At 44.7% G+C, this 26,567-nt stretch overlaps 1 protein-coding gene across 1 annotated transcript in view; it reads left to right on the forward strand.

Annotated features, from left to right (window-relative positions):
• AGBL4 (AGBL carboxypeptidase 4) overlaps positions 1–26,567 on the forward strand; it is a 1,858,614-nt gene that overhangs the window by 462,075 nt on the left and 1,369,972 nt on the right. The window lies entirely within an intron of this gene.

Raw genomic sequence — 26,567 nt, forward strand, 5'->3', positions numbered from 1 at the left:
ATATAAGCCCTTCCCTGCAATTCATCCTAAAATGTGTTAAAATAAAAAAAAAAATGGTATACTCACCTTTCCGCTGCAGCCGGAGTCCAGCGGCGGCCGCTGTCAGTTCTCCTGAACTGCTTCTCGGCACTATTCAGCTGGCGGGGCTTTAAAATCCCCGCCTACTGAATGATCTGCCTCTGATTGGTCACAGCCCTGACCAATCAGAGGCAGGTTTCACTCACACACCCATTCATGAATTCATGAATGGGTGAGTGACTGCTGCCTCTCAGCGCTGAGCCAATCAGGGGCAGGTCTGACTCACACCCCCTTCACACCCACTGCAGGACGGCCGCGTGGAGCTCCAGCTGCCGGGAGAAGGTGAGTATATATATATTTTTTATTTTTACACATTTTAGGATGAATTGCAGGGAAGGGCTTATATATTTAAGCCCTTCCCGACAATTCATCCCGGGCTCGCCCGCAGCGCATTGCTTTAAATGGAGCCGGCTCTATTGCCGTCTCCATTGAATGCAATGCGCTGGACAGCTCCGGCCCGTTTCTAATGAAACGCGGCTAGGAGCAGATTTTCGGGCGACTTGCGCGCACCGGTCACGCGATTTGCGGATGCGCATCTGTCATGCGATCCGCAAATCGCGTGAAAAAACGCCCATGTGACTAAGGCCTAAAGGGGTTGTTGAGTTGTAAACTATTGATGGCCTATCTGTAGAATAAGCCATCAATCAGCGTGGATTTTTTCACCCCGGAGTCCCACCAATCAGCTGTTGTTCTCGTGTACTGAACTGATTTCCGCAGGAAGCAGGCAGCTCTGTTCTCTCTGTAGTGGGCAGGTTTAGTATTACAAAGTTCCCATTCACTTCAATAGGAACTTTGACTGTAATACCAAACCTGGCCACTGCAGTGAGAACGGAACTTCCTGTGGAAATCAGCTCAGTGTACAAGAATATTGCCCTAGTGAACAGCTGATTAGAGGGGGTCCTAGATGGTGGACCCACTCTGATCTACTATTAATGGCTTATTCAACAGATAAGCCATCAATAAAGATGTATTCTGGGCATTTACTATTGATGACCTATCCTTGGAATCCTCACCAGTCAGCTGATTCTCTGGTCCGCTGTCACTGCAGCAGGTCTGGACATCCACATCGGTAGTCAGAGCTAAAAGTGTTATAGAAGGCTTCACTCCTATTGAAATCAGGAGACTAGTACACCCCGAGTCTTCCGGGTGAATTGAGCGGCAGTGCACATACTCAATTTACTGCCTATGGAGATAGCCAAGCACAGTGCTTGGCTATCTCCATCAGCCCCATAGGAGTGGATGGAGTGGTGGTCACGCATGCACACCTGTGATCCATTCAACCAGCAGAATCGTAGTGCACTGTTCTCCTTTTTCCTGGGACTCCCAGCAGTTGAACCACTAATGATCAATCATTTATTACCTATCCTGTGTATAGGTGAAAAGGGATTTTTTAAGGAATAATCCCTCTAAAGGGGTTTCTGTTGTTCAAAAAACATTCTTTAAACAACACCCTCTTGTTCATGGGGTTTTCTTGGTATTACAGCTCAGTCTCATTAACTTCAATGTAGTTGAGCTGCAATACCAGGCATGGGCCATGAGTAGTGATGAGCAAATGTTTAAAAAGTTGGATTCAACCGGTTTGCCAACATTTTACAAAAATGTGGTTTGATCAAAATTAGTCCGAACCAAACTGGAAGTTCATCAAAACCCCCAAAACGGGTGTACAATACTGTCTAAGATCCATATAACCCTGTATAGTTCTCTGAGAGTGTTATACTGGGCTTTAAGGGTCTTTCACCCAGGAAGGAATATTCCGCCACAGCCTTATGGAATATGCTGCCACTGAATTCTGCACCAAAATCCACACTGTTAGCTGTGGATTTTGATGCAGAATTGGCAACAAGATTCTGCTATTTTTAATTCCGCACATTAGCAGTGGAGATTTGGGGGCCTAATATCCTGCAGGACTGCATATTCTGCAACATTGTTGCAAAAAAGGTCCTTTATGGCTCTTGGACCGTGTTATACACCAGTCTTCAGGACTAGCATTGAGGAAACCAAACCAGTAGAACCCTGTTCCGGGTAGAGCTCTTCTAAAAGCTTGGTTTAGATTTGGGGCACGACACAAGGGTTCTACTGGCCATGGTGGAGCTGTTCCTGAAAGAAAGCAGCCATGTTTTTTTCTGTCTTCAAGCAACCCCTTTAAAAAAGTTTATGGGGTAAAAATAAATTGGTAACATTGGCTACAACTTTCTTTTAATTTAACACAGCCAAATAGATGATGCCTCCCGGGATGCTCCAAGAGGGGAATCCCTGTGATATAGAATATGTGTAAAAAGCCCTCTTTTCGTCTAGTATTGGCCTAAAGCAAAACAACAGAGACATATGCAGGATCTGTACAACAACCATGTGTCTGAGCCCTTCCACTCTGGCTAAAAGGTGTTTTCTTTCCTCGGTTGGCCGCTGGCTGTCACATTGGACAGCAGTCGTGTGCCAGTTGTCCCCTAATGGTCGCAGAACCATTTGGCCAATACAATGGTGTTGACAGTTGCAGTCTCCATTGTTTCCATGGTAGATCTCTCTTGCATCACTTGCCACAAGCTTTCTTCAAGTTGTCTGCCTGTGATATCAGCAAAGCAACACATCTTGCATTTACCCGGAGGCTATAATGAATGTGTTCGCTGTGGGCTATAACTGGATGTAATGTTGTGATATGACAAAGTCACATTGATGCAATTAAAATTGTTTTGCAGCACTTAAACTGTAACTACATAAAACAGAAATCACAACATGTAGGGAACTCAATTATGTGCAAGTGGATTCATTAAAATCTGTATTATAAATCCCTTTAAACTATAAATACATAAATATGCTGCGCCGCGTCTAGAAGAAGCATTTATATTATGTTCTAATCTTACATACGTATATTGTGCCGTAGAATTCATCTAATCGAGGAGTATGACGGTTGTCAGTGGCATTTCTACTTCTGCAGTTTCACGTCAATGTATTGTCCACATGGCTGTCTTCTTGCATCCCTAATGAAATGAGATGTATTGTGCGGTCGGAACGCCATGAATCCCCTTTATGGATAATTATAGAAGTGTGCTGCAAAGCAGTTCATGTAATAGAGTGTACCGTATATGTGCACATGAAAACCGGTATAGTAGGTTTATGCACACTACAGACTGCTGTTATAGGGGGGGCTCCAGACTCCACATATACACAGCTCTTATAGGGGGTTCCAGACCCCATCACCAGACTGCTGTTATAGGGGCACTCCAAATGACACAATTGGTGGCGCTCTAGGCTACACATATAGACTACTGTTATAGGGGGTGCTTCAGACTACACATCCATTAATAGTACGGGCAAGAAAAGACAGGGCATGGCCTATTTTTCGTAGTTTTTTTCAAACTCGCGCTATTGCACGGAGTCTGAATGGTCTGGAGAAAAAAAGAAAACTCATTCATGTGCACCTATGCTCTGTAGCGGCGAGCGTAGTTGTGCATACTCCCATGTGTTTTTTTCTTTATAGTGGGCACTCCAGACTACACATCCAGACTGCTGTTATAGTGAGGGGGGGGGGGGGGGGCAAGACTACATAACAAAACTGCTGTTACAGGGCTTCCCAAAATCCATATATATACTGCTGTTACAAGGGGTGCCTAGACTCCATATATATATACTGCTGTTACAAGGGGTACCCAGACTCCACATATAGACTGCTGTAATAGGAGGTGCTCCAGACTATACATATAGACTGCTGTTATAGGAGGTGCTCCAGACTATACATATAGACTGCTGTTACAGGAGGTGCTCCAGACTTCACATATAGACTGCTGTTATAGGAGGTGCTCCAGACTATACATATAGGGTGCTGTTATAGGGTGCACTCCAAACTACACATCCAGACTGTTCTTATAGGGGGTGGTCCAGACTGCACAACCAGATTTTTTCAAAGAGCACATACAAGCCCCAGCCACCTTCTGCCACCTCCAGCTCAAAAACATCCCTTGGATATGATTTTATCTCAATGTCAAGTTAAGAAAAATGCTAGTACACTCCCTCATCATCTCCTATCTAGGCTAGTGCAGCATCCTTCTCTGCAGCTTCCCATCCAATGCTTTTGTGTACCTCCAATCCATCTTCAACCCTGCTTCCCAACTAATCCACCTCCCCCTTCCCCCTCCGTTACTCCTCTACCTAATATCCCGATACCTTACCACACGGAATCTCTAATCTTCACTAGACGGCCTTCTCTGCTCTCCCCTAGTGTGCTCCTCGTATAATTGTCTCCAGGATTTCTCCTGGGCGTCCCCCAAACTCTGAAACCCTTTAGCTCAACATGTCAGACTCTCTATTTCCTATGTTATCGTCTAAAAGAACCTGAAAACCTGCCTCTTCAATCAAGCTACAACCTACATTAACCCTGCTGCCACCACAACAAGAGCACTTTCTACCCCCACCTGTTGTCTCTATACACCACCCTTGTAGATTCATAGGTTTGGTCCTCTCTCTCTTTTTACCAATTTGCAAGTAATTTAGTAGTTGTTTATTGTACATATGTAATGTATTTAAACCCCTGTTCCCATATGTATGGCGCCCGGGAATTAACAATGCTTTAGAAGAAGTGATAATAATGATGGGCGCTTCAGATTAGACAGCCAGATTGTTGTCATAGGGGGCACTCAAGACTGCTCAGTCAAACTCAGGTAATAGGAGTTGCTCCACACTACACAACCAGGTTGTCATCCACTTTTAGTTGCATCATACACTTTTTGCTTTGTTTTACACGCATCGTATAGGTTATTTGTAAATCCCATTGAAAATAAACCCTAGTAACAAATGATGGGCTCCAAAGTCGCCTCTAAATCAGATTGTCCTAAACTGTACATTTGTGGCCCTGTACCAATTAGAAACCATTATACAGTCCAAACCTAGGCCACCGTAGGACCCTTTGGTACTGTAGAGGGCTGTGCACCGTTGTCCAAAGTGGGCCCACTAACTAACCCTCTTTTATACAGTTGCCATCTCTATCCTACCAGTTACAATGATGGCTCCACAACACTTGGTAATGGACAAGCTGCATTCTCTAAAGTATAGAGTGGAGATAAGCGAACTTTTGCAAAAAGTTTTGTTTGGTCTGAATTAGTTCAAACTGATCCCGAAGTTCACTAAAACGCCTGAAACTGGTATATAATATTGTAGAAAAGCCCGCATAACACTCTGAGAATGTCATACAGGGCTTTTATGGCTTTTATGCTGCATTTAGATGTAACAATTTTGTTTAAATGAGCAAAAGTGAATGGTAACCTTTCAGTATAAACGCAGCCAAGAACTGAATGACAAACGAGAATCGTGCAGTTTTCATTCTCCTTTTAGTTTCAACAGAACTAAAAATCATTGTTGGCTCATTCACTTGTTGTGGCGTTTCAACACACCCTGCTCAGTGTTTCACAAGGGAATATGGGTCGGGAAGGGTATAATTTCTCCATAAGGAGAGCACCTAGATGGTAAGTGATGGGACTCATAAGGCCATGCATGCTCCTCTGGGAAATATGCAAATAAAGACGATGAAACAATATCTCTGCAGCAACACCTGCTGGAAGTCAGCATTCCTATAAGTCAAGGTTAGACTCTTTATACAAGCCTTGTAACAATGACTGGGGATTGAAAACCAAAGCCAGAATCCATACACAGACAGCTGTTTTAGGGTTGTTGCCCCTCATCAGGGGCATGGATGGCCTTATAAGTCTCCTCACCCACCTTCTGGATGCTATACTTAAGGAGAACTGATACCCTTTCCCGACCCACGCCATAAACAGGCTGAACGAGCGCAAACTAGTGCAAACGAGTTTACGGTGACGTCACTTGTTTATCTACCATTTAAGAAATAAAAGGTTGTAAAGTGTTACTGGTTCTTCTCAGTTTTTGTTAACAGTTTTAGGTTTGTCATTGTATTCATTGTATATTGTGTTCACTGTAGAAACGGATTACAAATGGCTTGTTCATAGCAGGACATCTGAAATGACTGGCTTTCAGCCTGGAAATGAAAGTCTATGGCAGAACAATATGCATGCTTTTTGCATTATTGACTTGTATAAGACAAGATAAATTTGCTTGATGTTCAGCGCCATTAAATTATATGAACTGCTTTAATTGCAGGAACAAAACCTTTCATGTTTCAGCTCTATTGATTTGTGTGGAAGTAAGGCCAGCAAAATACTTTTGTGGTGTGCCTATAATTTTCTCCAATCAATTTTGCCGTATGAATTTGAAGAAGGACTCCGGCCAAAAATCTATTTTTTTTTTGCTTAGTTTTGGCAAACGATTCATCCCAGTAAGCTACAGTATTAAGAAATATTTGATATTAAAAAGGAAACTATTTAACTTGGTAAACAAGCTTTACGGGCTTCCTGATTGTTTTATGTGGATGGAAGCTTTAAGGCTGGTTATAAAATTTTGGGTAATTCTCATTGGCTCCATTTTATTCCATGTGACTATATTAAAAACTATACAAATTAAGTTACCATCTCTATCATAAAATTGTCGGCAGATAACACAGAATTCCACTATCAGCATTAGACCACTTCTCCTGGTGTTCCCTGGTAGGCTCACGGCGCCTTCTGGTAACATCAGCACTTTTGGGTTTATTCTCCAGCCCCAAGAGTTATGTCTAATCCAGCTTGGCTGTTGAAGGGGCCTACCCCAAAATGCTCATTTGCTGCTTTTAATTGACACAATAAAAAGAGAAGTTGGATAAATCCTATCCCACCGCCTGTTGAAATTCATTGGAAAGTGGCGCCGGGCTACCAGTGTTGTTTCTCCATTTGACTCCTTGTGGTGTGCATCGGATTGTCTGATATGACCTTCTAAGCAATCCATTGACCTAGGCCCTTGCATTTTAAAATCCTTGCTTTGTTTTTTCATGATTGTCTGATTGGCTCCAACTCCGCACTTCCTTTACAAATTTGTCCCTCCCACTTCCTCTTTATAAGATTACTGTGTTTAGCTTTAGATCGGGCAACTGTCTCTCTTGTGCTTTCACAGAGGAATGATTGTCAACCAATGGATTGCGGAAAAAGCGGGCCAGAAATTTCTTACATCCGTCTGCCCCTCGCCTCCATTGACTGCAAACAGGCAGGCATTTGTAGATGAGCAACTGCCTGTTTATACAAAGCAAGAAGTCGCTCATGACTTGTCCATTTTAGTGAGCTGAACTGAGACTCTTAGTGACTATTGAGCAACTTCTCACCCAGGACCCTGTTGGGTGCCATATTTACACAGGCCACCTGTAATCGTTTGATTGAACATTTATTCGGTCGACTATCGACTCGTGTAAAAGTACCCTTAGTCTAGCTCTCTGCTTCCTCTGCTGAGCTCCTCCTGGATAAACCTCTTATTTCTGATATCCATGTTTTGATCTCTGGCTGACTATAAAACAACGCTTTGTCTAAACCTGTTGCTGCTGATATTCATGTACTACCCTACAAGACCACCTTCTAACTAAACCCCTTACTGCTGATTTCCATATACCAAATTCTGCCTAAACTACCGTAGAAGGCCATGCTTTGCCCAAACCCCTTACTGCTGTGTACCAACCTCTAACTACAAGATCGTTATTGCTTATTGTGTTACTTGACCTTTGTACTAATCAGAACTGTCACAGCCCTTGGACTCAGACCCATGACTCCAGACCATAAGAGAGACAGATTAGCTTCTCCTGCCTGTACATTGACTTTTTTATATGAGACAGAGCATGCTCACAACATTCTCCCCTAAAAGTCATTTTATGACTCAGTTTTCTTATGTCAAGGCGCCTGCCTTAAAGCAAATTTCTGGAGTTGCTTTTGGGTAGTTCAGGTAAGATGGCCGCATCATATTCATGTGAAAAACGTAGAATTGAAAACAAACAGAAAATAAGAGCTCCAGAATGGCAAAATTGTCTAGTGATGCTCTGATACTTTACTTGCTTGTATATTGCATCATTACTAATCTAACTTGCCATTTAGGAGTCTGGAAGGCTTGTTGGCAGTGCTTTTTCTATTGTCACATTTGGAAACTAAGAAAATAATATATAACAAAAAACCAGCTCAGAAGAGTTTTTGACAATTTGACAGTCAAAATAGGCCGATTTAAAACATAACCATTATTTGTAAGTCAAATATAAATGCTCACAAATAGCCAACACAAAAAATGATCAATGCCTATGTATCAAGAGTAGACATATGGAGCAGAAAGGAGAACGCCATACACGTCACCACTGTGTCATTTCTCTATGCTTTTGATTACATAAAGTAATATTTTGTCATGAACACTTATGGCAGAAACGCGTTGGGACATTCTTTTGTACATCATTGCCCAACATTCCTTGTTGTTGCTGTTGTGTGTGTTTAATTCATTAAGTGTCATGTCCAAGCAGGATGCGATGGATCCGGAAACCTGAAATACTCATGCAACGGCACACCAAACAGTGGTAAACCATAAAGAAAACTGCCACAAGCAAAACACTGTTCCTAAAGACCTTTACCCAGACAAGGGACCTACCTATATGCAGACATCCTGCCCTGACAAGGGCGAACATGACCGCGCACCTAGGCCACTAACAAACCCTACATGGGATAGGAGAGGACCACAGTAAACAAGATGAAAATGATTAATAGCTGCAGTTCTTAGGTTTGACAGGAGGTCCAGCACCAAGCTCTGACTTCTATCAAAATCAGACGAAGACTGAACATTAAACAGCACTGAGAAAAGCACAAGGCCAGGTTAAACAGTCCTGACAAATTACCCACAGGTGAGGCCAAGCAAGTCTCACCTAATACCACTCCCACCAAAGTGAGAAGATGGAGAAACGCATACAAAACCTGTACCAGAATACTAGAAAGGAAGTGATCCCAGAACTGCTGCAACACTAAAGGTGTAATAGGGACACACAGAGGCTGATTCCTGTTTGGTTGCCCCTCTCAGTTCAGGTGCTCTACCTAAAAAGGTGAGACAGATTGGCTATAGGGGGAGATTAGTAGGTGGATTGTCCAGTTACGTTTTCAAATTGAAATATCGGGGGCAAATGTGGTAAAATAGCAATTTAGGCAGTACCTACCTGTCCTCGGCCCCAGTGTTTCAGTTCTGCAGTCTCGCTATTCTCCTGGTCTCTCTTGACGGCAGAAGTCAGGTGACTGCTGCCTGCCAATCAGAGGCTGCAGTGTCACCGCCAGTTCTCCTGGCATCAGCGCATACATCCTGGGCGCCATGATGCCAGGAATTCCAAACAGTGACACTGCGGCCCCTGATTGGCAGGCAGCAGTCACCTGACTTCCACTGTTAACTGAGACTAGAAGAACAGCAAGGCTGTAGCTCTGTACCACCAGGGCTAAAGACAAGTAAGTACTGCTTAATTTGTTATTCTTACCACATCTGCACCTGACATTTAAATTTGAAAAATAAACTGAACAATCCCTTTTATTCTGGCTGACTTTTTTGTGGTCACCTTTTACAGTGCAGGTTTGTCACCTTGTTGTGTTCTCCTAATTGAAATATGGACACTTTAGTATCTTTTCCCACTGAACAAATTGTATGGGTAAAAGACACTATTTCCACCCCTATTTTGTACCCCATAAGTCTATTTGTCTCCTTTTCATATTATTCAGAGGTATTATTTATTTTTAGTGTTGGCCTGTGTGACTATTTTAGAATTATATGTTATTTGACTTTTTAATATACAAATAAAGTTATGCTGTAATTCGATCCATCCTCTGAACTAATTGCCATAATTGTCATTCGATTACTGTCGTTTTTTTAAAGTGAATTCCATTTTTGACCGTCAAAAGTGGCTGGCCAGGAGATTTTCTAAAGATGAGTGATAATTAGAGATGAGCGAGCACCAAAATGCTCGGGTGCTCGTTACTCGGGACGAAATTATCGCGATGCTCGAGGGTTCGTTTCGAGTAACGAACCCCATTGAAGTCAATGGGCGACTCGGGCATTTTTGTATATCGCCGATGCTCGCTAAGGTTTCCATTTGTGAAAATCGGGGCAATTCAAGAAAGTGATGGGAACGACACAGCAACGGATAGGGCAGGCGAGGGGCTACATGTTGGGCTGCATCTCAAGTTCCCAGGTCCCACTATTAAGCCACAATAGCGGCAAGAGTGGCCCCCCCCAACAACTTTTACTTCTGAAAAGCCTTCATTAGCAATGCATACCTTAGCTAAGCACCACACTACCTCCAACAAAGCACAATCACCGCCTGCATGACACTCCGCTGCCACTTCTCCTGGGTTACATGCTGCCCAACCCCCCCCTGCATGACCCAGTGTCCACAGCGCACACCAAATTGTCCCTGCGCAGCCTTCAGCTGCCCTCATGCCACGCCACACTCATGTCTATTTATAAGTGCGTCTGCCATGAGGAGGAACCGCAGGCACACACTGCAGAGGGTTGGCACGGCTAGGCAGCGACCCTCTTTAAAAGGGGCGGGGCGATAGTCCACAATGCTGTACAGAAGCAATGAGAAATCCAATCCTGTGCCACCTCCATCTGGAGCTGCACACGTGGGCATAGCAATGGGGAACCTATGTGCCACACACTATTCATTCTGTCAAGGTGTCTGCATGCCCCAGTCAGACTGCGGTTTTTTATAAATAGTCACAGGCAGGTACAATGCGCAATGGGAATTACGTGTGCACCCACAGCATGGGTGGCTCCCTGGAACCCACCGGCTGTACATTAATGTATCCCATTGCAGTGCCCATCACAGCTGAGGTAATGTCATGTTTAATGCAAGTGGGCTTTGGCCCACACTGCATGCCCCAGTCAGACTGGGGTTCTTTAGAAGTGGACACATGCAGTTACAACTCCATGTGGACCGACAGCATGGGTGGCTCCCTGGAACCCACCGGCGGTACATAAATATATCCCATTGCAGTGCCCAACACAGCTGATGTAACGTCAGCTGTAATGCAGGTGGGCTAAAAATTAATTGGATTACAGTGTAGGCGAGGGCCCCCAAAAATTGGTGTACCAACAGTACTAATGTACCTCAGAAAAATTGCCCATGCCCAACCAAGAGGGCAGGTGAAACCCATTAATCGCTTTGGTTAATGTGGCTTAATTGGTAACTAGGCCTGGAGGCAGCCCAGTTAAAAATTAAAATTGGTTCAGGTGAAAGTTTCAACGCTTTAATGAGCATTGAAACGTATAAAAATTGTTTACAAAAATTATATGACTGAGCCTTGTGGACCTAAGAAAAATTGCCCGTTCGGCGTGATTATGTGAGGTTTCAGGAGGAGGAGCAGGAGGAGGAGGAGGAGGAATATTATACACAGATTGATGAAGCAAAAATGTCCCCGTTTTTGATGGTGATAGAGAACGATGCTTCCATCCGCGGGTGCAGCCTACGTATTGCTTACGTATCGCTGCTGTCCGCTGTCCGGGGAAATCCAGGCTTTGTTCATCTTGATGAGTGTAAGCCTGTCGGCACTGTCGGTTGACAGGCGGGTACGCTTATCCGTGATGATTCCCCCAGCCGCACCAAACACCCTCTCTGACAAGACACTAGCCGCAGGACAAGCAAGCACCTCCAGGGCATACAGCGCGAGTTCAGGCCACGTGTCCAGCTTCGACACCCAGTAGTTGTAGGGGGGCAGAGGCGTCACCGAGGACGGTCGTTCGATCGGCTACGTACTCCCTCACCATCCTTTTACAGTGCTCCCGCCAACTCAGCCTTGACTGGGGACCGGTGACACAGTCTTGCTGGGGAGCCATAAAGCTGGCAAAGGCCTTGGAGAATGTTCCCCTGCCTGCGCTGTACATGCTGCCTGATCTCTGCGCCTCCCCTGCTACCTGGCCCTCGGAACTGCGCCTTCTGCCACTAGCGCTGTCGGATGGGAAGTTTACCATCAGTTTGTCCACCAGCGCCCTGTGGTATAGCATCATTCTGGAACCCCTTTCCTCTTCGGGAATGAGAGTGGAAAGGTTCTCCTTATACCGTGGGTCGAGCAGTGTGTACACCCAGTAATCCGTAGTGACCAGAATGCGTGTAACGCGAGGGTCACGAGAAAGGCATCCTAACATGAAGTCAGCCATGTGTGCCAGGGTACCTGTACGCAACACATGGCTGTCCTCACTAGGAAGATCACTTTCAGGATCCTCCTCCTCCTCCTCCTCTGGCCATACACGCTGAAAGGATGACAGGCAAGCAGCATGTGTACCCTCAGCAGTGGGCTAAGCTGTCTCTTCCCTCTCCTCCTCATACTCCTCCCCCTCCTCCTCCTCAACGCGCTGAGATATAGACATGAGGGTGCTCTGACTATCCAGCGACATACTGTCTTCCCACGCCTCCGTTTCCGAGTGCAAAGCGTCTGCCTTTATGCTTTGCAGGGAACTTCTCAAGAGGCATAGCAGAGGAATGGTGACGCTAATGATTGCAGCATCGCCGCTCACCATCTGGGTAGACTCCTCAAAGTTTCCAAGGACCTGGCAGATGTCTGCCAACAAGGCCCACTCTTCTGTAAAGAATTGAGGAGGCTGACTCCCACTGCGCCGCCCATGTTGGAGTTGGTATTCCACTATAGCTCTACGCTGCTCATAGAGCCTGGCCAACATGTGGAGCGTAGAGTTCCACCGTGTGGGCACGTCGCACAGCAATCGGTGCACTGGCAGATTAAACCGATGTTGCAGGGTGCGCAGAGTGGCAGCGTCCGTCTTGGAGTTGCGGAAATGTGCGCTGACCCGGCGCACCTTTCCGAGCAGGTATGACAAGTGTGGGAGCTTTTCAGAAAGCGCTGAACCACCAAATTAAAGACATGGGCCAGGCATGACACGTGCGTGAGGCTGCCGAGCTGCAGAGCCTCCACCAGGTTACGGCCGTTGTCACACACGACCATGCCCGGTTGGAGGCTCAGCGGCACAAGCCAGCGGTCGGTCTGCTCTGTCAGACCCTGCAGCAGTTCGTGGGTTATGGCCGTTGTCACACACGACCATGCCCGGTTGGAGGCTCAGCGGCACAAGCCAGCGGTCGGTCTGCTCTGTCAGACCCTGCAGCAGTTCGTGGGCCGTGTGCCTCTTATCTCCTAAGCTGAGTAGTTTCAGCACGGCCTGCTGACGCTTGCCCACCGCTGTGCTGCCGAGCCGCGCGACACCGACTGCTGGCGACACATCTTGATTGCGAGACAGAGGTTGCATAGGAGGAGGAGGAGGGTGGTTTAGTGGAGGAAGCATACACCGCCGCAGATTCCACCACCGAGCTGGGGCCCGCAATTCTCGGGGTGGGTAGGACGTGAGCGGTCCCAGGCTCTGACTCTGTCCCAGCCTCCACTAAATTCACCCAATGTGCCGTCAGGGAGATATAGTGGCCCTGCCCGCCTGTGCTTGTCCACGTGTCTGTTGTTAAGTGGACCTTGGCAGTAACCGCGTTGGTGAGTGCACGTACAATGTTGCGGGAGACGTGGTCGTGCAGGGCTGGGACGGCACATCGGGAAAAGTAGTGGCAACTGGGAACCGAGTAGCGCGGGGCCGCCGCCGCCATCATGCTTTTGAAAGCCTCCGTTTCCACAAGCCTATACGGCAGCATCTCTAGGCTGATCAATTTGGCAATGTGCACGTTTAACGCTTGAGCGTGCGGGTGCGTGGCGGCGTACTTGCGCTTGCACTGAAACAGTGGCGCTAGTGACATCTGGACGCTGCGCTGAGAGACATTGCTGGATGGGACCGAGGACAGCGGAGGTGAGGGTGTGGGTGCAGGCCAGGAGACGGTAGTGCCTGTGTCCTCAGAGGGGGGTTGGATCTCAGTGGCAGGTTGGGGCACAGGGGGAGAGGCAGTGGTGCAAACCGGAGGCGGTGAACAGCCTTTGTCCCACCTTGTGGGGTGCTTGGCCATCATATGCCTGCGCATGCTGGTGGTGGCTCCCCAGCTGATCTTGGCGCGACAAAGGTTGCACACCACTGTTCGTCGGTCGTCAGGCGTCTCTGTGAAAAACTGCCACACCGTAGAGCACCTTGACCTCTGCAGGGTGGCATGGCACAAGGGGGCGCTTTGGGAAACAGTTGGTGGATTATTCGGTCTGGCCCTGCCTCTACCCCTGGCCACCGCACTGGCTCGGCCTGTGCCCACACCCTGACTTGGGCCTCCGCGTCCTCGCCCGCGTCCACGTCCTCTAGGCCTACCCCTACTCCTCAGCATGGTGTATTACCAGTAGTGCAGAAACAGAACGCTGTAATTAAATGTGCCGCTTATTGGCTTGTGGTTGGAGGCTGACTTCGCTTACGGAACGCCAGGAAATAATTTTGCACAAGCCTGCTGTAACACTTAGCTGGCTGCGTATGAATTAGGAGGACAACTACACCCAGCACAGACCCAGAACACTGAGGACAGTCACAGGCATCCCAAATAGATTTTTTTCCCCAAATGTTTTTGGAAAGGCCCACTGCCTATATTCAATAAATATGTCTTCTGTCCCTGCGTCACCACTACTGGCCCTGGAGTATGTAACATAACTGCAGACTGTTGCACTGTGGACTGGAATGTGATGTAACAGCCAACACAGAGCCAGGAAATAATTTTGCGCAAGCCTGCTGTAACACTTAGCTGGCTGCGTATGAACTAGGAGGACAACTACACCCAGCACAGACCCAGAACACTGAGGACAGTCACAGGCAGCCCAAAAAAAAATTTTTCCCCAAATGTTTTTGGAAAGGCCCACTGCCTATATTCAATAAATATGTCTTCTGTCCCTGCGTCACCACTACTGGCCCTGGAGTATGTAAAATAACTGCAGACTGTTGCACTGTGGACTGGAATGTGATGTAACAGCCAACACAGAGCCAGGAAATAATTTTGCGCAAGCCTGCTGTAACACTTAGCTGGCTGCGTATGAATTAGGAGGACAACTACACCGAGCACAGACCCAGAACACTGAGGACAGTCACAGGCAGCCCAAATAGATTTTTTTCCCCAAATGTTTTTGCAAAGGCCCACTGCCTATCTTCAATAAATATATGTCTTCTGTCCCTGCCTCACCACCACTACTGGCCCTGGAGTATGTATAATTACTGCAGGGCGCAATGCTCTGCACGGCCGATATACAAAAAAAAAAAAAGTGCAACACTGCAAAAAGCAGCCTCCAAAGTACTGCACATGGTTAGATGTGGCCCTAAGAAGGACCGTTGGGGTTCTTGAAGCCAAAAATACTCCTAACACTCTCCCTATAGCAGCTCCGGCACCAACAGCACTTTCCCTCCTCTATGTCAGAACAAATCTGTGGCGAGCCGCGGGAGGGGCCGATTTTTATACTCGGGTGACACCTGATCTCGCCAGCCACTCACTGCAGGGGGGTGGTATAGGGCTTGAACGTCGCAGGGGGAAGTTGTAATGCCTTCCCTGTCTTTCTATTGGCCAGAAAAGCGCGCTAACGTCTCAGAGATGAAAGTGAAAGTAACTCGATCATCGCGTGGTACTCGTCACGAGTAACGAGCATCTCGAACACGCTAATACTCGAACGAGTATCAAGTGAGGACGAGTACGTTCGCTCATCTCTAGTGATAATGTAAAATTTTAGTGCAACAAGCCAGACCGCAGAGGGGTAGATGGTGGTGACATTAATGGTGATGATCACGGTGCCCCCCCTGCTTTCCCTCACTAGCAGAAGGCAGTATGCAGTAGAAAAAAATAATAATTTAGTTTCTTAGCTCTTTGGGCTACTCATTAAGTCAGAGGGTAAGATGGTAATTTATCAAGTTTGTGATGCCAGTCTGTATACAGGCCGAGACCTGCTGGACAAAATAATAATGAAAATGGGAAAAATAAAAAGACTTTATGCTTTTTCCTGGAGTGTAGTGTGGTACCTCAGGGCTGATTTTATGGTGGTGAGAAGGAACTCCAGTAGGCAGGATTTAAACTTTGAATCCGTGGAACAATTTATTTCAAGAGGAGAATCTTCAGCAACTTTTCACATTACTTCGTTACTTGAGGTAGATACACACTTCTATTCAACATTTAGGCACTAAGTACAGAGACTCCATCTGTAGGCTATGACACTCTACTAAGTGAAAAGCACAGGATTCCTTTCCTAACCCATATGCTTTGCCCTCCTGCTTTTCTCTCCTATTCTCTTCTGTTTCCATAAGTCTGAATATCCTCCTTTCTCTGGATACTATTTTCTGAAGTTCTTCCTTCTTTCTTCTGTGTTTGTTTAAACTGATTCTTTTGTACTCGCACTTTTTGCTTCTCACTGCATGGCCTCCCAGCTCTTGCTTCCTCTTTTTTAGTCTCTCTCGTAAACTAAGCTCTGGTGTAACGCCTAGATGGATGATGGTTCTGAAGTGAATTAAAGCCGATGGTATATATTTTCTTTCTTTTCTCTTTCAATAGTTTTTATTAAAGTTCAACAGTTTTCAAAACAAAGACCATATGCCTTGATGTACACATAGAATCAAAAATGAAGGCAATGCAAATCTCCAGACATCATATAACATTTCACATGATAATTCAGTCCTCTGAACTCAATCCAATGTAACAGGACCACCAATGGACATGGCCGAAATAGAAACAAACAATATTCAGGCTCCGAACCTGATCTAAACAAACAAGACACAGAAGAAAGAAGACACGAAAGATGAGGGAAAGAAGAGGGTAGGATAGAAAAAGCCACTATGTTGACAGTAAAAAGACTAAAGAGATTCTCCAGTTGTAAACTATTGATGACCTATCAGCAGGGTATGTCATCAATAGTAGATTGACCGGGACCCGTTGACGGAGAGCCCCACCAATTAGCTGTTCGCTGGACCTGTGTGCTTGTGCATTGAGCTGATTTCTGCAGGAAACCTCCCTAGATGTTACCAGGTATATATTACCTACATGCGACAATCAAGCTTGCATCAAATTTGGGCATTGAGTCATTCAGCACGCTAGTCAGCCGATCACTAACCAAAATGCAAGCCAATTTTTAAAAAAAATAACTCTAAAGATATGGAACCAGTTTTAGAACTGCCATTTTGGCAGCCAAGATAATAAAGTAGATTAATTTCCTGGCACTCTTGGCGATATCCGGGATTGGCTCATTCAAGGACCAGCAGGTATTTCTTAATTAAGTATATATAAAAAGAAAGAAAACCTCAGCTTTTATTCACTTTTAATACTTCATCCATCCGCAGATCGTACCAAAGCCCTAGTTTATCTAGATCTCCTTCACTTCAGCTTGCAGTGCTTACCTGACCTTTTGGACGACCAGCGCAGTAGGCAAGCAGCACATTTTCCTATTGACTTTCTTGGTCATGCCATATCAACACATTACTCTAACTCTTGGGTTGTTCTGCCCGTCTCTTCTCCTCGTCATCAGAGGTGGATTATGGTATGGATAAACTAGATAATACACCAGGGCCACCACCAATTAGAAACTTTCTCCAACTGTTTGTTGACTAAATGGCATAATTACATGGGCAACATTATATACTATGTTTGGGACTATATCATGGGATCCAAATGACTCTATAACTTTATTGTGGCAGTAATTGGAAGTAGGGTGGGCCACACAGGAGCATCACCCGATTGTGATCCAGCCCCGCCTGAGGCAGCACAGGAATACAGTATAGGGTTATTTCTGGATGCATAAATCAATTGCAAAGTTCATATCTGAATACATTGTAAAGCAGAAAAGTGAAGGAAAGAAGACAGCTGACATTCCGATTCAAATGACTGTACAATATCTCAATTTGTTCTTTGTGTTTCTTAAAACTTAGCTCGTTGCTTGAGAAATAAAGAACTCGTTATTCACCAGGTTTTGATGGAAACGTCAACCTTGGAAAAGTCAAAATTATACCTCCTCTGCTGCTGGTCTCCTTTCCAACTTTATGAGCAATTTTGGAAACCATTTGATGTGATTTGAATTTCAGCTGTGCATCGTTGTGTGACAAGCAGTGAATGAACCGCCCCGCTTTCTCGAAGTCTTGTGTTCTTTAATGTCTTACTGTGCAGCCATCTGCAACGGAACTTTTACCTGTCCCTAAGATGACATTTATGATATCCTTCAACACTTCATGAATAATGACATGAAGCGCTAGATTTCCCTTCCTCCTTTGCAAAATGTAAAGCGGAATTTAACATGTCGATGGCTATAGACTAGATCCAAAGTAAAGAATGATGCATGGAATTTTTGGAAACCCTGGCAGCTAAATAGTTATTAGTCCCTAGAAACCCAATCAAGTTGTCATCCGGGGTGTCTCCTGTCATATTCCGCAGCTGTCGTGGAGGAAGAGGAATCACATTTGAATAAATGAGACCTGTGTTTCTGACATCTTGACCCATTTCACAGGTTTATTTGACGCTCAGAGCGCAGCAGGTTTAAGTAAGGACTGCAAAGTGAGTTTCTGAATATTGAATAGACTGGCTGCTCACATTCTCGTCTGCTATATAACATAACCGGGTAGGTTTATCTAAAGAAGTATTTTATTTTCTGGATCCCCCCAGACTCATTTAAGGTTCTTTCATTTTTACTTCCCATGACTATCCAAAGAAGGAAATAACTTATTGATTTTTCTATTATTCTACTAAGCTATTATTTGATTTTTAACTGTTCATGTTTGTCAGGGCTCAGACATAGCAACGTATTACAGCTCCATACAATTTCTGGGTTGCATGGAGCCATAATACGGCACCCGTAGACTTTGGAACTCTACTGTACTTTTCAGTGTTTCTAATTTCATACAATAAAGAGATCAAAAGATCTGTGATCCACAGTGCAGGAAGCTAATATGAGTATTGGTACCTTGGGTTGTTGTGCTGATGGTGCAACAGCGGTTAAAGCCTGTCAATTAGGCCTCCCTCACACAGGGCGTTTTGTAAAGCATTTAACGCTGCCTTTTCAGCCCAGCGCTAAACGCTGTACATCACTCCCATTCATTTCAATGGGGCTGCTCACACAGGGCTGAAAACGCAGCACCTTCCAACGCTGCGCTTTGACAGCGATGCAAGTTCTATTTTTGGGCGTTTTCAGCCCTGCGTCGCCCATTAAAATGAATGGGCAGCGGTTTTAGCGCTGCTGAAAACGTGGCAACACTTGGTGCTGCGTTTTTGGCAGCATTAACCGCTCGCCGATTTTCGGGGTGAGGGCTTGCAATAGAAGCCCTACCCCGAAAATCAGTCCCAGCTAGGTAGAGAAAAAAAAAAAGTAATACTCACCTAGCCGCTGCGGTCTGGGTCGTGGCCGCTGGTCTCTGCCACTCATCCGGGCTTCTCCAACACTCCCAAGTCTATTGCCGTAGGCCAGGTTTGAAAACTCCGCCTCCAGCAATAGGGTGCTGTAATTGGTTATCGGCGCGCTCGATGTCCAATCACAGCCCTTCATTGACTGTCTCAGCCAATGAGTGCCGACAAGCTCTGATTGGCTGAGACAGTCAATGCAGGGCTGTGATTGTGCATCGAGCAAGCGCCGACAACCAATCACAGCACTCTATTGCTGGAGGCGGGGTTCTCAAACCTGGCCTACGGCAATAGACTTTTGAGTGCAGAGGAAGCCCGGATCAGCGGCCGCGACCCGGACTGCAGCGGCTAGGTGAGTATTGCTTTTTTTTTTTCTTTTCAGCATCCTTGGCTGCGTTTTCTGAAAACGCAGCCAAAACGCTGGCATAAAGTATGCCAGTGCTGCTGAAACGGGGCGGAATCTGCAGTAAACGCAGCGTTGAAAAACGCTGCGTTTCTGCAAACGCCCTGTGTGAGGGAGGCCTTAGACTGCTGCCTGTCCCAATGGATCAGCAATGCTTCAGTGACGAAATGCAAAATGAGAGCAGCAATGGGAATGGCTCCATGACAGGAGAGCCACAGCAAGGAGGGAGAAACCAAGCAGGTGGTTTTAAGGCTTTATTGGTAAAGGCTATACGTTTCAGCATTGAAATGGCAGCTTCCTCAGGACAATAATGCTAAAATGCAAAGAATATGATCATTTTATGGCCATGACTAGTATTGAGTGAACTGAAACAGTTGAACCTTGTTTCGGGTCAGGCTACTTAAAGTTTGATTTGTGTAAACCCAAACCTAGGGCTGTTTGTTTCAGCTGAACTCACTTAAATAACTTTTTCTTCCTGCTATATATATATGCATCTGTTTTAGGGGTATTGGTGAAGTTCAGGTTCAGTTCGAACTAATTCAGGCTGAACTGAACTTTTTGCCCAAATTTGGCAAATCAGTGGAACTGAACTTAGGAACAGTTCGCTCATCACTAACCATGACCTATGATGTATTCAGGTCACATGACCTGAATTCAGCCGTAAGGCAAGAACAATCATTTTTAAGACAAGATTGCTTTTGCCTCATGGCTCAATTCAGTTTGAGGATTGATTATTTGTGCTGAGTTCTTGTAGTATAGCCTTCACCAGTAATGCCTCAAAACCACCTGCTGGGTTATCTCTACCTTGTTGCGGCTCTCCGGTCAAGCAGGGCCTTTCCTCTCATGCTGACTTCTTTTAAATATCTATAAGATAATCATAAAGGTCTAAAGCCCCATTTACACAATAATCGCTCAAAATTCATAAACAAAATAGCTTGAATGACAGTTTGAGCGATCATTTTGCATAGCTACTAATGGGCGCTAATGCCCATTAGTAGTTTATTAGCTTAATTTCCATGCAAATGAGCCTCCCTTTACTGTATGCAGATAACAGCAACAGCAGGTGGTCTGTTATCTGCATACAGCTCCATTGTTCTTCTGAGGGACAGCAGCTGAAACATTGTTCTCAGCGCTCCCGCAGAGAATCACAGCATATGGTCCCTACTATCAATTGGCCAGCCTAACAATGGTTTTTATTTGATTGCCACGTGCCATGACCCTTGCTTGTCTCTTTGTTTATGCAAGAACTCTGCCTGTCTTGACCTATGCCTGTGATATTGACTATGTCTGTGCCTGTCCCTCAGGAACCGCATTACGGTGCTACTAACCTACCTGCATTCACTGTCACTGCACTGAGGCTACTCCTGGAGGCCCCTGCAGCAGAAACCAGATCCCTCAAAAAGGGACTAGAGGGTGAGAACCAGGGGTCCCCTAAGTGCTGCCCTCCAGAGTAGCCCAAACCCATCACTCATGGCCAAAGAAAAGCTAAAAAGTTAGTCGATGCTTTAGTATTGTCCCTGTTGTTTCAGGGAATGTGGAGATGTTTGTTGCTGGATTCCTGTAGAGACTGTAAATGTAAAGGTCAATGCAGTAAAATAGAAAGTGATTTTTGTTTTATTTCTTTGAGGGTTTTTTATAAACCACGGAACGGTTGTGGCTGTTTTTTTATTTATTTATGCCAAAAAGCTTTTGTCTTCTCAGATCTTTCTTAGTGTAACAGGAAGTACCGTACATGCAGATAATTACCATCAAATTATATTAGCGAAGAACCCGATCTCAGCACACTGATGTCCTCCTTTTGTGATGGCCGCCTTGTTTCTTGTTATTCTATTTCTGGGTTTGCTAGTAAATGTTATTTGCTTCCTGTAAGAATATAAAATCTAATTTCCAGTAATTTAATATCAATACTTGATTGAACACATGACATTCAACCTTGTGCGGAGATGCGGATGGTGCTCTTGTTATCAGTGCTCTCTTCTGGTATTGTATATTATAGGCAGCCCATAAATCATTTGTTTTCAAATGCTGTTTGGCCCAGTTGTATATCACATGGATAAAGCATATTTTTATAAATATCTGATATACCGAAATACATACAGAGTGTTCTGCTTAAACCTCACGCATTTTATCAGTTCGTAGAGCAGAAAGTATGAACAGTAGGAGGATGAAAATGAGACCTCAGGAAATGTAGGAACAACTAAAAAGTTTTTTGGCAAAGACTCCTAAACCTCTACATGTGCCCCAATTGGTAGCATGAACAATATCCAGTCTGTACTCAATTTCCTGCCACATTCTCTCTAACTTGTCCACTGCTACAATAGTAAGTCTGGGAGATCATTCACTGTAGTTGTAAATACTTGGTCCCTCACATAACCTCAGAAGAAGAAATCCAGCAGAATAAGATCTGGTGAATGGGTTGGCTACCAAATTGGTCTGCTGAGTCCAAACCAGTGATCTGGAAAGGTGTTATTGAGGGAACTCCAAACATACATACTCCAATGTGGAGAGCCCCATCTGGCAAGAAGAAGATATAAGGTTGCAGATCGGCTACTTGGAGATACAGGAACGGTTCCAACATGTCAAGGTATACGGGGCCAGTTACCTTATAGTCACCAAAGAAAACAGACAGATAATGCAGTCCTTTGTTACACCTCTCCAGGAATTCACTTTTTGGATATCTTGGTCATGTTCTCTATAAGCATGGGGATTTTTGGTTCCCCATATCTGCATACTATGCCGATTGACATATAATGACAAATGAAATGTAGCCTCATCTGAGAACCAGGGAGAAAATTTACTAAGCCCGGAATTTCCAACGCCAGGCTCATAGTAGAGTTTCCCTCACCACATGGTATGCTAAATACATGAAGAGGCACAAGCAACAAAGACAGTTTTACTATTAGACCGGTTTGAAAAATGAAGGCCAAAATTCTTAAAGGTTTTCTTTCATCTAGTGCTAATTCCAATCCATCATTCGTCATTCAATGAATGGCTGTGATTGGTTCATCGAACACTGGCTCTGATTGGCTGAGGTGGCGCTCCTGAACCAATCAGAGCAATTGCTTGCTGTAGGTATGGTATTCAAGCCCTGTCACCAGCAAGAGATGCTCTGTCGGCATTGAGGACTGCATGGAAGCCGGCTGGAGCACCGCTGCCCAGTGGGAGGGACCCAGACGGCGCCTGCCTACTAGGTGAGTATAAGACAACCCCTGAAAATGCGACCTTGTGCCTCTTCTGGGGCAAAATTTTTTATAAGACAGGGTCTTATTTTGGGGGAAATACGGTATTGATATCGTATACTTCTCATGCCAGAATTAAATAAAATACGACTGATTACTAACAATAGAATTGCTCCAAATGCCTTTACAATCACTAATAAATTTTGTTACAGTTCCTAAGAAATATATCATGATATTAAAGGCCTTGTGCAGTTTCCATTTCCTGATTAGGAAACACCATAAAGTTGAATCCTCTGTTTAAGACCCCCTTATGAGCCAGAGTAGAGAGATAATGCAAAAATCAACTCACATACTGCATTGACCATGACCCAGAGAACAGCTGATCAGTGGGAATCCCCAGCCGCAGATCCCTGACAATCAACTATTGATGACCTATCCTGATCAGTCATGATTAATAATAGAGTCTCATAATATCCAAGATATCGGCTTGCTGCTAGTTAATATTCCTGCTTGCAAAGAGAGCTGAAAACCTGTAAAGAACTAATACTTCTCCCAAAGGAGAGTTTTCATTTTTCTTTTAAATATCTTTTTTATTAAATTTTCTAGTGCAAATCCAACATATAATGCCATAAGAATGCTGCAGAGTACTGAGTAGAAAACACATAACCAATAAACATAAATCAAGTATAAAGGGGTAGTCAAAAAGACGGATCCAACAGTATATCTCAGTGCTGATCTCCTATATTGAAATAACAGTAGCATACTTGAATATGAAGGTGTGGATGCGCTACACAATGATATGGCACATGGGCCTTTGTAGACCCCAGAACATAAATTTCAATTTTGTGCTGTGGCCCTTGTAAGAATCAGAGAAGACAACCCAATTGCAAAGTTGAAGAGTCGCATGTGAAAAGCAGAAATACGCTTTCTGCATCTATCTAAGTCCCATGGGACCACTGCTATGACTGAAGTAAGGAAAGTGTACTTGAAGTGGCCTCCTTCTGCTACGATAGGGGCAGATCATCCAGGAACATATCCATTGTCATCTGCAGGTGATTCAAGTACCAATCCCTGTTGAGAGTCCATGGAATGAACACAGGTCCAACAAGGTGATTGCACCAAATTCCAATTCCAATGTTCACTCTGAAATTTGCATGGTCCTCTGATTGAGTTGAGCTCTTACTAGTAATTTTCATTGCATCTGTGCTGAATCAGTGCTTTGACATTCACTAACATGGTCCCAAAATGGACTGCATTGTCAAACTGCTTTGTATGTGTATCATAGCAAAAGGAGACCACTTTGAGTATGCATTCCTTACTTCAGGCATAGCCGCGGTCCCACCGGACTTAGGGAGACACGAAAGGCAGATTTCTGATTCTCACATGCTACTCCTCAACTTTGCAATTGTGTTTTACTCTCTATCTCTTACAGGGGCCACAACACAAATTTGAAATCCTTGTTTCAGGGGTCTCAGGAACCCATGTGCCATATGATTGTGTACTGCAACCATGTCTTCCTATTCAAGTGTGCTATTGTTATTTTGACATAGGACACTAGTATTGAAATATAGCGCTAGATCAGGCTTTTTGACTACACCCTGTGTTATTAACATAGAACAAGTACATCGCTTGTTCATTATAATATTTAAAGAAAAGTTGTTAAAACATCACATGACCAACTTTGTTAAAGCTAATTTTCAGTCACAGTGGATAATTGAGGCACTTAAAAAATAGGAATGCAGTATTATAGAGTTGAGGGGCACATATACAACTATCAGAAAAGGTTGTAAAGGAATATAAAGAATAGTCACCTTGTCTAAGTCTGACATCAATTATCCTGGATTGGTTGAGAGTCAATTAGTTTATGAGCAGAATCTGTCCCTGTACAAAACAGGGCCAGGGGTTGCATGTTAACTTATGGCTATTATGATTTCCCTTTTCTAAGTTCTTCTAGTGTAGCTATTTGAGATACGTTTCTTACCAGGTGGGAAATTGACAAGGTATCTGTGGAATGCCAGTGGAGAGGAATCAAAATCTTGGCTGCATCGATCAGTTGGGACCACAAACACTTATTGTAGGACTAGTTACGAAAGCCCAAGAAAGTACTAACTTTGAATAGACTACAAAATCCATCAAGTATCTGGGCATACAGATTTCAGCTTCTCCAGACTCCTGGTTCTCGCTGAACTATGAACCCTTGTTGTCTCAAATTGACAATGTAATTAGCAACTGCAGAATCTCATTTATTTCTTGGATCAGAAGACCAAATTTACTTAAAATGATGATCATAATAACATATTTAAGCCAGACGTTGACAGTTCACCTTCCCAATAACTTCTTTTCCTCTCTCCGCAAAAAGCTCTTAGGATAAATTTAGTAGAAATCTGGGCACAGAATAGCCTTCAAAACCCTCTCCAGATCTAAAAATATATTAAGTGGCATAAACCTCACTGATATAAAGGTTCTATATCAGGCGATTCAGTGAAGTAGAATTTTATATTGGTTCAAGAGGAACCACGTGTCTATGAGGTAGATCCAAGGCAGAGTGGATTGCATTTCTCCTACTAGAAATGGCACCTTGCCAGGCAGCCCTACTGGTTGTCATCCAGCTTGTCTAATCTCTGTTTCTCAAAAGGGGTGTATCTCCACAGTTTGGCTGTTCTTATAAATGTGAGATTGTAATCAGGATCACCTGCCTAAATATCATGCCTACATTATCCTAGCAAAAGTAATTGGACACCTGAGCAAGAATAAAAAATAGTATTTTCATATGTTGATACTTGCGAGGGCCTCCTTTGGCCCTAATGACATTGGATACTCTCTTGGCATACTTCCTACTGATGTATGATACACTTCAGCTGGTATTTCCCTTCATTTATCCTGAAAAATATCTGTCTAGTTCTCTCAAAGACGATGGACACTGTTGTTTTTTGCTGACCTGATGTTCCTGTTCATCCCAAAGACATTCAGTAGGTTTCAGGTTGGGACTCTGTACCGATGGTCCAATCGTGGAACATTTATATTCTCAAAACAATTTAAGGCCTTAGTCAGACGGGCATTTTTTGCCGCGATTTGCGCATGCGCATGCGTCCGGCGATTTTTTAAAACCATTGCTTCGCAATGGTATCGGACACATGAGCGCTTTTTATGCGCTCGTCCGAAAAATTATAGAACAAAAAATCGCAGATCGCACCTATCTGCGATCTGCGATTCCTGTTCGCTTCTGTATATGCGCTCAATGGGGCCGGCGGCAGCAGCGCCGACCCCATTGAGAACATATAGAAGACAAATCATTCTTCTCTGCCACAGCTGTAACAGCTGTGGCAGAGAAGAACGATGTTTGCCCATTGAATTCAATGGAGCGGCAATACAGCCGCTCCATTGAAAGCAATGGGCTGCCGGCGTGCGCGGGGTTAATTGTCGGGAAGGGGTTAAATATATAAACCCTTCCCTGCAATTCATGCTAAAATGTGTTAAAATAAAAAAAAATGGTATACTCACCTTTCCGCTGCAGCCAGAGTCCAGCCGCGGCCGCTGTCAGTTCTCCTGAACTGCTTCTCGGCACTATTCAGCCGGCGGGGCTTTAAAATCCCCGCCTGCTGAATGATCTGCTCTGATTGGTCACAGCCTGACCAATCAGAGGCCGGTTTCACTCACACACCCATTCATGAATTCATGAATGGGTGAGTGACTGCTGCCTCTCAGCGCTGAGCCAATCAGGGGCAGGTCTGACTCACATCCATTCATGAATTCATGAATGGGTGTGAGTGAG

The sequence above is a fragment of the Eleutherodactylus coqui genome, chromosome 3 (assembly GCF_035609145.1).
Source record: "Eleutherodactylus coqui strain aEleCoq1 chromosome 3, aEleCoq1.hap1, whole genome shotgun sequence".
Taxonomy (NCBI): domain Eukaryota; kingdom Metazoa; phylum Chordata; class Amphibia; order Anura; family Eleutherodactylidae; genus Eleutherodactylus; species Eleutherodactylus coqui.